Below are 16,323 nucleotides of genomic sequence, written 5' to 3'. Positions count from 1 at the left end.
TGCTCAAAATGAAAGATTTGGGGTGGGCAGTCTTCTCCATGGGAAGATCTGAGAACCTTCCCGCTTCAGTGGAAAGTTATTCTAATGAAATGGTGTTGAAGTAGCAAAACATGCTCTACTTGCTTCCTTAGTGGTGCCCAACTAAACCCGGCCAATGAAGATCACCCCACCAGCCCTAGACTGCCATAGATCTGACGGAGACAGCCGCCAAGGACAGGTCGCTGTTGGCATCTGCTGGAATATATGCCAAGCAGAAAGTTAGCTCATGACACTTTTATGCTTCTAGTCTTAATTGCAAGAGATCAGAACCACCTGATGTTTTAGGCCTTTTCCATCCGCAAGTAGCTGCTTCTTAATGCCGTCTCCTACAGCAGCAGACAAATAATGACAATGAATGAAACAGAAGTATCCAAATGTTTGAGGACTCCTATTTTGTTTGCAGGATAGGAGAAACAATAATGCAAAGAATTAGCATTTAAAAAAAAAATAGGTTTGAACTGACTAAAACATAACACTCTAACCCTGAGGTCTCCTTAGTACCACAGACTTAATGTTTAATGGGCTACAAGCTCTGCCTTGAACTAAAAAACATTCTGTAGAATTATAGAATTCATTTATCTACAGACTCACCTGTATTTTTAGTTTTTCCTCTATTTTACTCTGTAACTATGGCTAAAACTTCTACAGTAACAAAAGGACCAAACAGATCTCCAAACGCAACTCTTGTCTACACACCCAGCGTGGGGACACAAGAGGAGGAAGGACAGGGTCGGGAAGGAACTACTACTGCTACTGAGCAACAGCATCTTGCCCCGTGCAGAACCGTTTGTCTTCTGCCTTTTTATAAAGCAATCCTTAATCATGCAAACAGTTTCTTTTGATACATTCGTTAAAGAATTTCTTTACCAAAACCTGTTACTACACTAATGTTCCCAAGTTCTTTTACTTCGTTCAAGAATTTAGATTACTTAAGTTTTTCATGTTCTTTTATAATTCCAAATAACAACAGAAAGGTCCAAAATTAGCCTGGTATTAGAAATACTTTCTTCAAAGATGTTCCTCCTTCCCTTCCTAATCAAAAGAAATTGATGTTTCATAATGTCCATAGCAGGTAAATTCCATTCCAGAAAAAGCATTCTTTATCCAAAACCCAAGGTGAAACAGAGAGAGTCTAATATTTGAATGTGAAATGAAATTTTACTTTACAGTAGCATGTCTTTCGGATGGGTTATTTTACTTGCCTCTTGCCTGCTGGCTCAGAGAAGGCAGCGTTTGCTGTGTTTGGTTTGGTTTTTACTTACGTGATGGCTAGGGAGGACTCTGCTTTAGTTCCGTGATAGCAAGACACTGGGAACGTGGTTAGGTGATTACTGTATCTCTGCAGTTCAGTATCTGCAGGGTGTCTGAATGCCACTCTAACTACTTAAACCCAGTAAAGAGATTACAGCTCACACTAACTGGATTTTCACAGCTCCGTATCATTCAGTTTGGATTCCTCATGCACAGATTAAGAGAGGCCATTAAAACAATAGTCAGCTGCTCTCCAAGTGCAAGGTGTCTTGGTAAAAAAAAAAAAAAAAACAAAAAACAAAAAAACCCCCTACATGTTTACAATCAGAGTGTCTGTGTTTGTACATGCGGGCAAATGAAACTCTTTCTGAAAAGAATACTCTGTGTTTAAGGAATTATTCAATTTAAAAACCCAAGATAATGCAAATTATATAGTTATAAAAGGACAATCATGGTAGTTGGCAGTTTTAAGGACCGGATAGTTTTGAAAATTTTAAACAGCTTAAAAGAATGTGTGTCTTTGAAGATACTGCCTGCAAATGCATTCCAAAACCTATTTCTGTAAATATGGAGAAATATAATTCCCTCGACATAGTACATGAATTTAGCAGGGAAGCTAATTTAACAAGCGTCTCTGACAGTCTGAACTACAGAACTTGAACACAACATTTATATTTTTGTGCTTAGTACAAAAAGTACTTAGTGAATGAAAATGAAACGCTTACTCTGCGGGTAAAAACTATTTACTTTCTAGACTCAGTGGTTCTCTGGCATCTTCTGTACAGTTGTGCTCCACAGCTTACACACGTGTACTATCCACACCGGCTTTTTACAGCTGTCTGGTAGTGAAAGGAAAAGAAATCATACCATATGCTGCTGTCTCAATGTCACAGCCCATTAAATAAATGGCCATCCTTTTTAGTCTTAAAAGGGGATTTTTAGCAAACAAAAAGAAAAACAAGGCCAACACAGCTCAGCCGACAATAGCAACAAATCTAGGTCAAAGACAAGTGACCCTAGAGCTACTCCGGGCATATGGACGTCTCTGTTGTGTTCAGGGGGAAACTCTTACTCTGCTTCCCATTACCCTCTGGCTGACTTACTGTAGAGGAAATTGTCCTCATTTGGCCTTTCAGCTGCTTCATTCTAGTTTCCAACACCTGAACATTTCTTCGCCAGCAAAGCTAATCAACTCATTTTTCTAGCATCCTTAAAATGCTCGTATGTACCATCGGCACCCTGCGTCCTGGATAGCCTCATGAAGCTTTCTCTTGAGCACCTGGATGGGAAGTAGTCCAAACCACTCAATTCCTTTTCCATCAGAAAATAAGAATTCTGAAAGGGCAAGTTATTAAATCTATCTGCATACGACACACCTCAAAGAACCACCATGAGTACAAGATGACTTCTTTAGTTGGATTCTGCCTGCAGTAATACAAGATATTTATAATCAGCAGGTACCACGCTCTAAGCATTTTGCTATATGTAATAACTGCAAGACCACTCTAGTGCATGATCTTTATGATGGCAACATTTAATCAGTTGTAAACCTATGAATGAGGACTAAGTATGTACTATCTATACATTTCTAGATCAGAATTCTCTTAAGGGAACTCGTGAGGACTTCTGTCCCTGAAAATCTCCAGTATGGGGATGAGAATCAATAGGCTTCCTGACAAATGCATCATCTACTTCCATCGTTTCTGGACAAAAACTGCTCTCCCATTTTGTTCCACTCTCAGATGTGCGAGCAGATCTCAGCCAATGTGAGAACCAGGTTTTCTTTGTGTTCATGAAGTTTAGCATCGCTTTGGAACAACGTGGGGTCCTGAGAAATAAATGTTAGTAAACACTTCCTCTTCATGAAAGGCTGAGAAAAGCCGTAACATGGTATTGCTGTCCAAACATCATCTTGTAGCACATAAAAATGCCCCTTCTGACTATAAAGCAAGGCAGCCATCATTCAACTACTGAAGGAATAAACTTAAAAATACAAAGACAAAATTGTAATGACTAGAGATAGAACACAGACACTTTTGTATAAAAAAAAAAAAAATCTAGCACTCATTTGATGGACAACTCTTCCAAAATGCTACATCCTAACCCATAGCACCTGAGCGTTTAGACAATTTCTTCTACATTCTTCACTCACGTGCAAGGTCTCACTGTCTTTTGCCGCAGAGTCCTCACTGAAAGAACTGTTGCGATGCATTGCTACAAGATCAACCACTACTACAATATTTATCCATAGGATTTCACTTCTGCGTTTAAAAGACATTAAAGAGCACCAGGACATCTGCTGGAAGACCTGTCCCCCTTTGCTTTTCCCCTTGAGATCCGCACTACAGAAGTCCAAACAAAACATGGAAGTTTAAGAAATTTTTATAAGAATGGTTAAGAATACTGATCTTTGCTCTACAACAAGCGCTGAAAGAAGCACAGGTCGCATCCGCTTTTATTATTGCACCTTTAAAATGCAGTGATAAAAATTGTGTCACCACAGCGAAGGCATATGAAATTATCCTTTAGGGCAGTTTGTGTATCTAAGATTTGAGGAAGAAGTAATATAAAGACAACAACAAAATTGGAATGATTCCTTTTCAATGAGATGCCTCAGACTACAATTCTTTCCAGAAGAAAAAGTATCGAAAGCGCAACCTTTTTACCTTACACTACGGAGGTGATTAATTAAGACCTGCACCTCATGAGGCAGTGTAATATAAAAAGAGTTCTTCCATACAGGATTGCAAAACATGGGGAGGGTTAAGGCAGGGATCTGAAATAATGGTACCCATTCTTCACAGTTTCCAAAACGTATTTTGGAGAATTCTGGCTAAGAAAAAAAAAAAGCCAAAGTAATTTGTCTTTGTTTTTTACAAAGAAATTGAAGTATTTTCCATATAGTCAATTCTCCAGTTCAAAATAACACAATAATCAACTGCAGAAGGTTTCCCTACCATATGTTATGTTGTACCTCACATTTCTACAGTTTAAGTCTTTCTGGAATTAACAGGGATAAATGTTTTAAAACAGAATAGTCTGAATCCCGCATGCTGGCCAGCTGGATTTTGTTAGCATTTGATCATACTAGAATTCTACTATGTTTCCATTTTAATTATGTTTTCAATTTTTCTCTTCATGAATGTTTACGATATAAACCAACACAAATAGGAACGAGTGATTGCTTTTACAGGGATACTCTGTGGGGAAGCACCACAGGACATCAGCCTCTTGTACTATTTGCTGATGCTTAGCTATGGGAAGGGTGGAGTATCGACCCAGACACTTCCTGATGACAAAAATAACACAACGTTATTAATCCCTTCAGATTCAGAGGTTATAAACACTAAAAGTTATTCTTACTAATTACAATAGTTAGTAATTATTTAATTAATAACACAAAAAACACATTTCAGGAAAAGGTGAGTTACCACGTAGTCACATTTACTCAGCTTTTTTCTTCTGTGCATTGCTCCCTTTTAAACTCAGTGATAAAAAAGGATTTTTTTTTTCCTCATATACAGCATTACATTACAACTCTCCTGCCTATAGCTTATTTTAAGGTAATTTTCATATAAGACACAGTAAGACATCCCTGCTTCCCACTGAGAATCTGTAGTGCTGGCAGACCGCGTAGTCGCTTGCTAACCCAAGCAAAGGGCAGAACGAGCCTAAGTGGAAGAAACTGAGGAATGCGAATGAGGGTTAAAGTCAGCGGCACTCATCTGCTTCTTTCCTAATGTTGGGCAAAAGACAACTAGGTTTCTCAAAGAAAAAACAACAAATAAACTGGTCAACAAAACTGAACATTTCAAGGGTAAAAAGTTGTTAAGTGATAGAGACTGAAGGTAGTTTCCATCCAAGGAACTTTCATATCAAAAGGCTGAGGACCACACTTGCCCGAGCACCCACCGCTGCTCCTCCATGCTACAGGAGATACAGCTGACACAGGTCTGCTTCCATGAAACCAATGCTGGAGAACAGAAGGCAGAAATAGTCTTCAAAACTAAATGTCGAAGAAAGTGTAACTCAACCAGTATGTGCTCCCCAACTAGTTTAAGCAAACCCTTGTAGCCTGAAGAGCAGTAAGTCAGGCACAAACATTGCTAGAGTAAAAAAAACCCAAAGATAACAAGAGGTAGAAAGAAAGGTAAAAGCAGTAAAAAGAAATAAATAAATAGAGGGAGCATTTCATTTTGGTTTTGTTTCTGGATAAATAACTCCCTTGCCATGACAATACATCTTAAAGATCCTTGAAAGCCCGTGCCATAGGAAGTCAAAGCAATTGGCTGGCGGTGAAAGATACCCCAGGTCGGAGAAAGGGGCTCAACTTCTCATAAAATTTTAGAAGCTTATTATCTGCTATTCTTCAAGAAGCTACCAGAAAAAGTTACTGTAACTAATAAGTACTATCAGGCATCTTAAAACTTTATTATAACAACCTCTCAGCAGTGTGACTGTAGCTGTTATAAAGTCTTCATAATTTAGGCCAGAAACTGAAAATAAAAATACTCGGATTAAGGAAAGATTTTTCCCCTCTGACAAAAGAACAAAGAAAACTCTACTATAAGTACTCAAAATATTTTCCAACACAGGACTGCAGTAGTTTGGTTTCAGCATTCAAAATGCATTCTCTAATTTTAAACAGATTTTAAGGAAGTTCTACAATTTTTATACTAATTATTGTGTTTAATATGAACACATGGCCACAGAGTATACTATTCTCGAACAGGGCATTTTCACTAGTGACAACTACTCGTCCCACTGTAGATAAGGGTCTGTCATCATTTTATTATAAGCACCTAGTCTAGGATGCTTATAACTCAACAACAAACAACATGATCAAGGTTGAAACATGGCATGCAAGGTTGCAGCCCAGCAGCAATCCTTATTTATTATGTTTTGAATCAAAACTTACAGAAGTATGCTATTTTTTCTTTCAAACTCTTAAACTGCAAAATAAACCTAATGTACTTTTGCTGTATTATCCTCGTAAGCCTCTTTAAAATAAGTTCTAAAGACAGTCCAAATAATAACTCATGAATTAGAGACCAAGAGCAGTGCAAATTAAACAAGCGTTGTAGCACCCTGAACATCGATTTGTATTTGCACATTTCTGCTACTTCATAAATGTATTTTGTCATGTAAGATTTTAAAGAAGAGGTCTTAGAGTGACAAAATCACTCTCAGTGTGACAAAAACCCATTTGTAAGTGACTAGAGATGATTGAACACAAATACCTTAGGCCAACAACTACAGAGATTATGTTTTGGAACCGGCATGTGCATAATTGGATCAGATAAACACTAACATTTTACAGATTTTGAGAGCCACCTCTTGTCACCATGGACCGCATGGGAAGCGATAAGCTACTCGTCCTTCTTATTGTCTCACCGATTCACATAAACATGTTGCACACAGAGGAATTGCTCCCGACCTGAATTTAAGCTTGATGATTGCTGAGTGTGTGTTAGACCTGACAAAGGTTTCACATCCTCAAAAGCATGACCATTTTTCCCTACTTACACCCGTTGGTCTAAAATAAAGATAGTATTTTTCCCAGCCCGCTCTGCCTCTTGTATAACTTTAAACTGTCATGGCTACAGCAGCACAACTCTTAGATTAAGTAAGAAGACTTATGAAAATTTTGTGCAGAACAGCCCCGTATCTCCAATACTATTCAGGCCGTAGCGTCATGTTCAAAAGCATTTGGAAATTACATTAGCCACGGCAGACCCACCTCCTACCTCTCATTTTTCCCTGCTGACATAACCCTTTTTTAGGACCATGGTAGGAGGCAGATGAAGAAAGAGATTCTTTCTCTGAAAGCAACAAAAAAGCAGCAATAAAAAAAAACTATAGAAGAATTGTTTTTAAGTCCTCTTTATATACAGGAAAGCTTTTTTTACAAATTTACTCGCCACAATAATAAACAGCAGTTGTAGATTCCTTGCACATTAGAACTATTTTCTAATAACCAAACTCTGTAAGAATCTGTACTACTTGGAAAAAACAGAAAATCATTCTCAGGCTCCAAAAGCAGTAGCACACGCAGCAGGTAAAACACCTTGCAGACAGCAACTGCGACCCAGTGCTGACAACGTACCAGAGCCAGAACTGCCAACATCACGCCTGTACAGAGCAGAGACGAGGGGAACTGCCCCAGCCCTGCTCTGGAGGAGAGGCTTGCCACAAGCAGGCAGGCGGAGGTACTGGTTACCTCTACTGAACATGAACATCATGAGCTCCTCCTTTCCTGCTAGCCCCGAGATATTACCGACCGCAGGAGCAAAAGCAGCTTTAGGTTTCCTCAAGCCATGCAGTGTTGCTGGAGCGAAAAGTCAGCGGCTGTAGCCCACCGCCCAAGGAAGCAGCCTGCCGGCCCCGGCGCCTGCTGGGCACCTACTTGGTCCTCCCCTGCAGCGTGCTCACGAAGGGGCAGCGCCAATGAGGCCTTAAGTATGCGTTAGCTACAAAGAACAGGAGATTTTCTGCAGTGTGACATGATTACAAAATTAGGATTACAGATATTTTCAGTAAAAATGCTGGTGAATTTTCATGCAAAGGGAATTTGTTGTGCAGGCATAATAGCGGCTTTTGGAAGTTGAGTATCTTGGCCATAGAAATGCTGAAAGAGATTAAACAATAACATGAATAAACTTCTTGCTAAGTCATAACTGTTTGATGTGTCCTACCGGTAAACTTCTTTAAATGCATTAGTATAACTCAAAGGATCCAAGACTTGTCCCCTTTTTTCCTAATTAAGGGAAGGAGCAAACCCTCTGATTGCAGGCTGGAAAAAGTTTGATTTACAGTTATATTGCTTCAAAATGAAAATACATCACTGGAAGAACTAAATATTCCTTAAATATGAATAATCAATCGTGCTTTACTCTAAAGTAGTATGTTATCAATTAAATATAGTACCTTATCTATTTTTGTCAAAAACCCCCGTGGTTTATACTGCAAAGATTACCCTAATAATTCCTAACTCTCTCAGCAAATGGTCTAAAATGCAAGAGTTTGTTGATATGCACAAAGCTATTAAAAAATGTAGAGTATTAGTCCCTACTATTAAGTCAGCATTTAATTTACAAACGCTAGCCTATTCCATTGTTATGGGGCCACAATAAACCACTGTTAAAACCAAGTAGAATCAAAATGAAAAAAAGGTTCATGTGATCTGTCAAAGTCTCTCAGAATAAACCATTTTAAGATGTATTTACTTGCTTATTAAAAGCCAAGCGTTTCACAGTTCTTCAGCGTAATGCACAACCAAAACGTGCTAGAGATATCTTTCCTTCCAATCAAACATTTACCCTTCGCCACTGGTGAAAGGCAACAAGATCTCTTTACAACGCCTCGTCTTTTTCAATAAATTTTGCATGAAAACATGTTACCCAAGCACAAAGTTGCCTGCTGTCACATTGGAAGTATGATAAATGTTTAATGAAAACAACACCACACAGCTTGGTGTCAGACAACAGCTATCACACAGTCCTGCTTTGATCTGAACAGACACTTAAAAGGAGTTCTGAGCACGCTTTGCACCACAGAACTCTATAACCTATATGCAAATAGGAGAAAATTACCATAAATTACTTCCTACTGCACAGCGCGGGAAGAGGTAAGAAAAAAAAGAAAATGTGACGAGCTCCAGGAGCGTCTGACTGCTGTCAAACTCCGAGAAGTCCAATATTCCCAATTTACTTCTAAAGTCTTCTGCCAAGCACTGAAAAGCTCATCAACAGGCATTTATCACCCAAGTACCGTCCGCAGAACCTGCTGGGACGCTGCCAGGGCTGAGGACAGCAAATACAGCTCTGCAAGTGCTTTGGTTAAATGCCACTGGAAAAGGTCCCCTAGACAGAAGGACCTCAGCAAATATTTAAAGACCTAGCACATGGACTCAAAAGCGAAAATGAAGGCTGTGTTTGAAAAAAATAACTCTTCAGCTCTGTAATACCTGTCAAAGTATTTAAGAAGCTGTGAAACGGTTAATGCACAAATGTATCGATAGCCTTAAGTATCAGAAACTAAAATGGTGGTCGGGTTTGATTAATGGCACAACACTTCTTTTTTTCATAACAACTGAGAAGCTGCTCTTAATTTATTCCATTAAAGATTGTCAAAACCACTTTAAAAAGTAATCCAAAATTCCGCTACACAGCAAGCTAGGGTGAAACCCATAAATCTAGTAAAAGTTATTTAAAGCTAACAAGTTTTTAGTAGGTTTTTCACCCCCCCCCAATTCAACAATGAACAACGATCCTTGCAAAAAGCATCTCAGAATGCCAGAACTTGCATGTTGTTAAGCCAATCGAGACTTTAAACATCAAAATTCCACAGCACACACATACAGGTCAATGAAAACACGTATGCAAGTTGTTTTGAAACAACAAGTGAATTAAAAAAAAAAGGCATAAATAAAAGATGAATGTAATGCTTTGATCAGCAAAAAACTTAGTGGAAAAAATATTCTCGAGGTATAGTTATGTGTTTAAGTAAATCAGTACTATAAAACACTTCACTTTTGAAGACTTTGGCATCTGACAATTACTAGCATGCAGAAGTTGCTGGTCTAAACGTGGGATTTGGGAGTGGAAAGAACTCCATTAGCGACTGAGCTTTCACAGGAGCCGGCAAGCCATGATTTGCAGTCATCAGGTCCACCCTGTGGAACGCGACAGAAGGACATCGCACAAGGACCACGCCGCACACCCCACCCACGGCCGAAAACCCAGCCTCACCCCTCCCTGTGAGGGACACGGCCATTTAGCAAAGCCTCGAGGCACCTGATGACGAGTTTCATGTGTCACCCTCATCTAGTCCTCAAGTCACAATTTAACAGAACTACATGCCATTATTGTTAGAAATATTAAAAATATAGGTATTTCCCAGATTTAATACCACCTTAAAAGAATACATGTTAGGAACAGTTACTTACATTGATAACGTTAAAGTATTACAGGAAATATCTCATTGCATATATAAGACAAAACTGCAGTGCTGATACGCTTGTCAAATAAGCCACCTTACAACATTTAGAAGAAACACCTCGCAGTCCACAGTGCATTTTTAAAAGGTCACTAATGTGCAAGACTCGGGATATAGTCTAGCTAATACTATATTAGCAATTCATATACCATACAATAAAGAACAAAGCTTTCAAACTGGACTGCTGTATTAAGCTTTGAAGCCAAAGAAACACGGGAGGGGAAGAAGGGTTGCTCTATTTCGTTACAAGCAAATAATTGCTGCTTTCCAGTGAACATGATGTTATCACTTCTTAAAACCAGTCATGAATGAAGGAAAAAGAAGGAAGCAAAATGTGTGTCAGGTGCTGGAAGTCTAAAAGACAGTGATAAGGAAGTATCCCATAGGTGCCATAGGTGTATAAAATAAAAGTTACATTCTGGGACTGGCTGGAAGCCTTCTTCAGTCTTACCTAAGGGGATGCCAGAATAAAAAACCCCATACATATACATCATATTTGCATGTCAGAAAAGCATGCTAAGATTGTTTCATCTTAGGGGGGCAATGGTACATGGGCCTAAGGCACCTGGAGACCTCATCAGAAAGGATCAGAAGGAACTGGAGCTTGAACCTCTTCCAGCGAGAGTCTTGATGAAGAGCTCAAGTAATATCTGTGCTGTTGTAACAGGAAAAAGCTGTTTTGCTTACCTGTAACTTATCTTTTTTCAATATAGTACTTTCAATAAATTAGCATTTGATCGATAATCCAGACCGTATCTAGCACCTTGTTTTCCTATTTTGCTGGGACAGAATCTTTTTCAATAGGAAGAAAGGATTCTGTAATAAAAACCCCACCGTCATTAGTTCAAATCTTATTTGTAAGCATATGTTTCTCTCTAGAAATTGTACAATTCAGCTTTACTAAACAACCAAGAAGATTTTTTTTTTTTTTTTAATCAGATTGATAGGACAAAGTACATCATTATACTTCCAGGAGGACTATCACTAATTTTCCCATAATCAATCAAAACCACACAGCGAGACTCACACACCTACTGTGAGAACTGCAGCTCCCTTCTTGATAAGCCTTTGGAAATTAAACCCAACCTGTCCCATTGCTTTGATGCAGAGATAAGGCTCTTCCCTTTTTATTCAGTGACCTTTTCTGATCAATGTGATCCATTTTTTTGTTTTAGCCCAGAGTGCATACTCTCACACAAGATTCATTTTTGCAAGGGAAAAAAAATGAAACCAAGAGAAGAAAACCCGGAAATGGGACAGCCAAATGTAGGACCTGATAAACCTCTTTGGCGGAACAAAGAACACTTAAAGTTTTGCTTTTTTCAAATAAACAAAATTTAATAAAAGAAAATCACTCGACTAAAACTTATTGGTAAGAACTAGACACCAGATGTTGACTACGCATTAGAAAGTTTTGCAGAGTTAACAGAAAATGATAATGCATCGCAAAATGTATCTTGGTCCTTATTTTATCAATTCCATTTTATTTATAACACTTCATAATATATCAGCAGATATAGTGTGTTCTCTAAAAATTACAAAGGCGTGGTGACACCTCGATACAGCGCTTGTCAGTTAAACTTTCATGAGAACAGGAAACATGTGTGTGCTAATTACAAAGCACGAGCACTGGTAGAGGTCTAGTGTATAGTAATGGTCCAAAGCAATAATGAGCACAACATCACTACTGCAGTCATGGGTCGTAACTAGAGAACAATATTGTTATTACAAACAGAGAAATATGATTTGAAACTTGGCCTGGGAGACTGGATGAATAGAAGAGGCTGCAAGGCCAAGCAAGTGCTTTTACTTTGGAAATGCTGGCAACAGTTATTCAGAAAAAGCCATACCATTTATTGATTTTTTTTTTTTTTTTTTTTAGTATCTCCTTCCAGGCAATAAAGCTCTTTCTGCCATGCACTGCAACAGAAATACAAAACAAAACAAAACAAAAAAAAAAGGGGGGAACACAGTTCAAACAACCACTATAAGATTAGGAGACAAAAGCAGCAAAAGCAAACTGGTTGGCTCAGATTACTTGCAAAATGTGAGGAAAATAAGTAGCACTGCAGTAGTTGAATATGAACTAGTTAGGAACATTGCTTGCTACCTGCCTGTCATCAGCTTTATTTTGCAAAGAGCTTTCCCTGGAAATGAAATAATCCTGATGATCCATTTTTCAGATTATTTTTTTGTTTATGAATATTCAGGGTGTGCTGCTGGGACGCTTTCTGAGTTTGCATTGCTTTACCTTTTAAGTGAGTACAAAACTATTTCAAAGCTTGATAGACTGCTCTTAACACCAGTCTTTTTCACCAAGTACTGTCAGATGCTGTAAATGAGCTTCCCAACTCAAATTCAAAGCAGCTGTTACCACAATCTCCCTCCATAATGGCTGAACAAATAGTATATCCCTTAAAACATTTCAGATTGTAAGAAGAGAAGAGTTCAGCTGTTTTGCTATGACTGTAATGCAGCCTGTCTCCACAAAACAGCTGACTTCTCCAACATTCGAGAAGTTCAGTGCTCAACCTTAAAGCATCTTCACTGAAATGGAGAACGCCAAAGGACGACGACTGGATTACTATGGCAGAATTTTTTACTCTTGAAATCTCGAGATGTTTACTGTGAAGACAAGATCTACTTTGAAAGAACCTAAAGTTGCCCTCATTTAAAAACCAAACATAAGCCTTTCCCCCTCACATCTACAAACATACACAAGCCAAGCGCAGAAAGGAAAATCATCATTAGAGTTTATATGAGCCACAAACAACTAAAACCATTTGCTCCTTAATTAGTGCAAAAATTGCATTTGGATTCTCCGCTTGAGAGGAACAGTCAAGTCCCAAATATATGGCTACTTATATCAGATAACCTGCAGTGCTGACAAACTGAAATACCTTCTTTTATGCAAAGTTAAACTATAAAGTCAACCAGCACCTGATAATTTATATCCCGTCTTCTCACAATCTGGCTTTAGGATGATCTTTATTATAGCTTTAAAGTAGCTATTTTCAATAAATACATTCCAAACATACACGAATTTAAACTGAAAACTACATCTGGCCCTTGATGTGTCTTGGAGTACCTGTAAGGATCTATTCCAAATACTGAGGTCAGAGGACTATTTTTTCCTCTACGGATCCCCTGCTGTTTGACAGTTGGACTAGATGATCTTAGAGGTCTTTTCCAACCTTAATGATTCTATGATTCTATGAGTTTCTAGACAGGGTCTGTAGAGTAACGTTACTTTCAGTGCTGATCTAGACACTAGATCTAGAAATTCATTCACTTGGAGAGTCATCTACAACAGATTCCTCTCAGTATTTCACATCCAAATGTACACCTGACAGTCATTTTTTATGTCCATTTAGACTTTCTTCCTCATACTTCAGAGGAAAAAAAAAATGGCAACCACAAGTTGAAAAACCAGCACCATCACTGTGTTAGTTACAGCAGAATATGCCAGGAGGAAAAATAAATACTTTTTTTTGTCCTGTCCAAACTGGATCCAACTTAAAACAAGAAAACACACACATTTTGAGGAGGCATCACCTATCTCTGTTTACTGTCTTGCCGATGAAGACAGCTAACGGAGCAAATCGTTTTAGTGCTTCCTGGTCTACTCCAGCATTAAGTTAATTGGGTGAGCAGTGAAGTTCCAGCCAAGCAGCGAAGCACTGTGCTGCAGCGGACCGGTATCAGTCACAGAATCTGCCAAGACACTCGGCTGCAGGGGCAAGCTATAATAAGAGTTATAATTGTAACCATACCCACAAGAGGACATCTGACACCACTACAAGACAAAAATCCTAAATTATAACATATACCCTCAAAAAACCGAAACAAAACAAAAATCAGCAAAACCAACTTGCTACCTTCTGTTGACCACAGTCAACTACAAAAGGCCTTACAGTTACTGGAAAACAAAAAATTCTATCTTGGTGCTTTCCTCAGAAGTGAGCATCAAGACAGAACAAACGAACGATCGAATCTCCCTGCTGCTGCAGAAAACAAAGGAAAAAATGCCAGAAGCCAATAGACTTACACAGGCAAAAGGTTCAGTCAGTTTGCGTTGTACCATCCTCCTTCCTGTACATCTATAAACTAAGGACAGGTGAGCTCCTCGGCCAAGGACGTCTTTTCTTTCCCATACTTTTCACCCAAGAAGGAAACACACACATAAATAAGCGATACAGAGGAAGAAAGCTGCGAGCTCGGGAGGCCTGAGGAAGCCTCATACGAAAACACAACTGTAAAACATCTTACTTGGCCTCATTTTCCTGGAGCACACACAAGGCAAAGAGAAACTACACCAACCCTCTTTGTTCCTACAGATACGCATTTAGGAAGGAAAACTGCAGGTTCCCAATTCACTCTGACCGGGCTCCATAACAGAACATTCCATAGACATGTACTTGTGCAGTAATTGCAAATGGCAATTGCGTCCAAGAGCTCTGTCTTCTCCCTGTATTCAAATATGCTGCTTTGTAAAGCCTTTAGCAAACAATAATGTGATGCTGATACAGTCTCAATCTTCAGAATGACAAATAACTGGAAAGGGGAAAAGCTTCTCAGATCCATATTCTCTGTACAGATATACTTTGATCACTATTCGATTAAGCTGAAAAACATGTTGTCCCCCCTCAGAAAAGTTTATGAAGCACAGATGATATCAACATCATCCTAGGTACATTTCATTTTGTACTCTAATAATGCTCCAAGTAAGAAATCCCTGTACAAAGCCCACCAGTCAGTTCCTGAGCTCAGAGGAAAATGGACTGATGTCCTAAAATGTTTCTATTATCAATTTGTACTCTTTGTCCTAACTACCTTGGAAATGACCCAAACAGGGCATTTTGTTTTCAAATTTAGCGTAAGCAATTTTGTAAGTTATCAAAATATAAACTGCTTGCTTCCAAAAAAATTCTGGACACTTCTGTGTTCTTCCTACAGCTATCTCATATCGATCCTTGTTATAAAAGGACATAAAGTCAGGCAGTAAGCTAATAAAGCACTGCTATATACTCCAACATGATTTAAGACGTGCTTCTACACGAAGTCCAGAAAACCTCTCACGCACCAAATGTTACGTGCTCAGTATGGATCCTTTCCCTACTTTTCTACTTCAATAAAAAAAAAAAATTTTGGCTGGAACACCCAGGCTTCTCCTCAAGTCTTCCAGAAGTACCGAAATGTATTTGAACTTCAGGTAAATACGTAAAAGGCATCTTGTTCGTGACTTATCAGACATACTGCAAACATCTCAGGGGTTCTGTTTACATTGAATGCTACTGATTGCTGAAAACATCCGCAAGAAGAGACAAATATCCCACATGGTTTAGTAAAATAGTGAGGAAAGTATCCCTTAAAATGAGTGAAAGCCGCCACTCTTGAAGTTCCCAGCAGTCTAAGTAATGTACTGCAAATAAGAAAACCACGTGCAAATAGCTAATCCTGAATATTTACATAATCAATGCTATAACCATGGACAAGTAGGTCCATGTAGGGACCATTTAGTGGGACTAAATGACTAATATCGTCAAGCCATAAAACTAGGGAGGTAACTGTGAGATACCTCCACAAGCGTGGGTGAAGGATGCTACTCTAGAAATTCCCATTTAGCATTTCAGTGGGAATCCACCAAAGGGAAATTCATCAAGTGACACACCAGCGTCTTCCTTTTTGAAACCAATCACATAAACAGGGAAAAGACAAACATGACAGTAAAGGCTGCAGGAGATCAAGGTGTAGAAAGCAGAGGGAATTACATAAATTGTCTTCTCTGAAATCTGTAAAAACAAGATCAACAATCCAAGTCATTTCAAGCAGAAATTCGGTTGACAGCAGGTTTTGAAAGGCAGTCCGCCATTCACCCATAGCAAGAGCTTCTGCTGGAACTGTACTTTGAGCCACAAATGAAGCCAAATAGGAACTTCTGACAGCGTAGGGTGCGGGGGGTGAACAGTGAAAACCATCTTTTCATAGGAAATAGCCTTCGTACTTTCCAATGCTCATTTTTTCCTTAAATTGTGG

The 16,323-nt window shown here is 38.8% G+C and overlaps 1 protein-coding gene across 3 annotated transcripts in view; it reads right to left on the bottom strand.

Moving 5' to 3' along the window:
• RSRC1 (arginine and serine rich coiled-coil 1) overlaps window positions 1–16,323 on the bottom strand; it is a 178,549-nt gene that overhangs the window by 122,175 nt on the left and 40,051 nt on the right. The window lies entirely within an intron of this gene.

This window comes from Mycteria americana, chromosome 7, assembly GCF_035582795.1.
Source record: "Mycteria americana isolate JAX WOST 10 ecotype Jacksonville Zoo and Gardens chromosome 7, USCA_MyAme_1.0, whole genome shotgun sequence".
Lineage (NCBI taxonomy): Eukaryota > Metazoa > Chordata > Aves > Ciconiiformes > Ciconiidae > Mycteria > Mycteria americana.
Note: the sequence above shows the minus strand (reverse complement) of the source record. Positions and strands in the feature narration are given on the sequence as shown.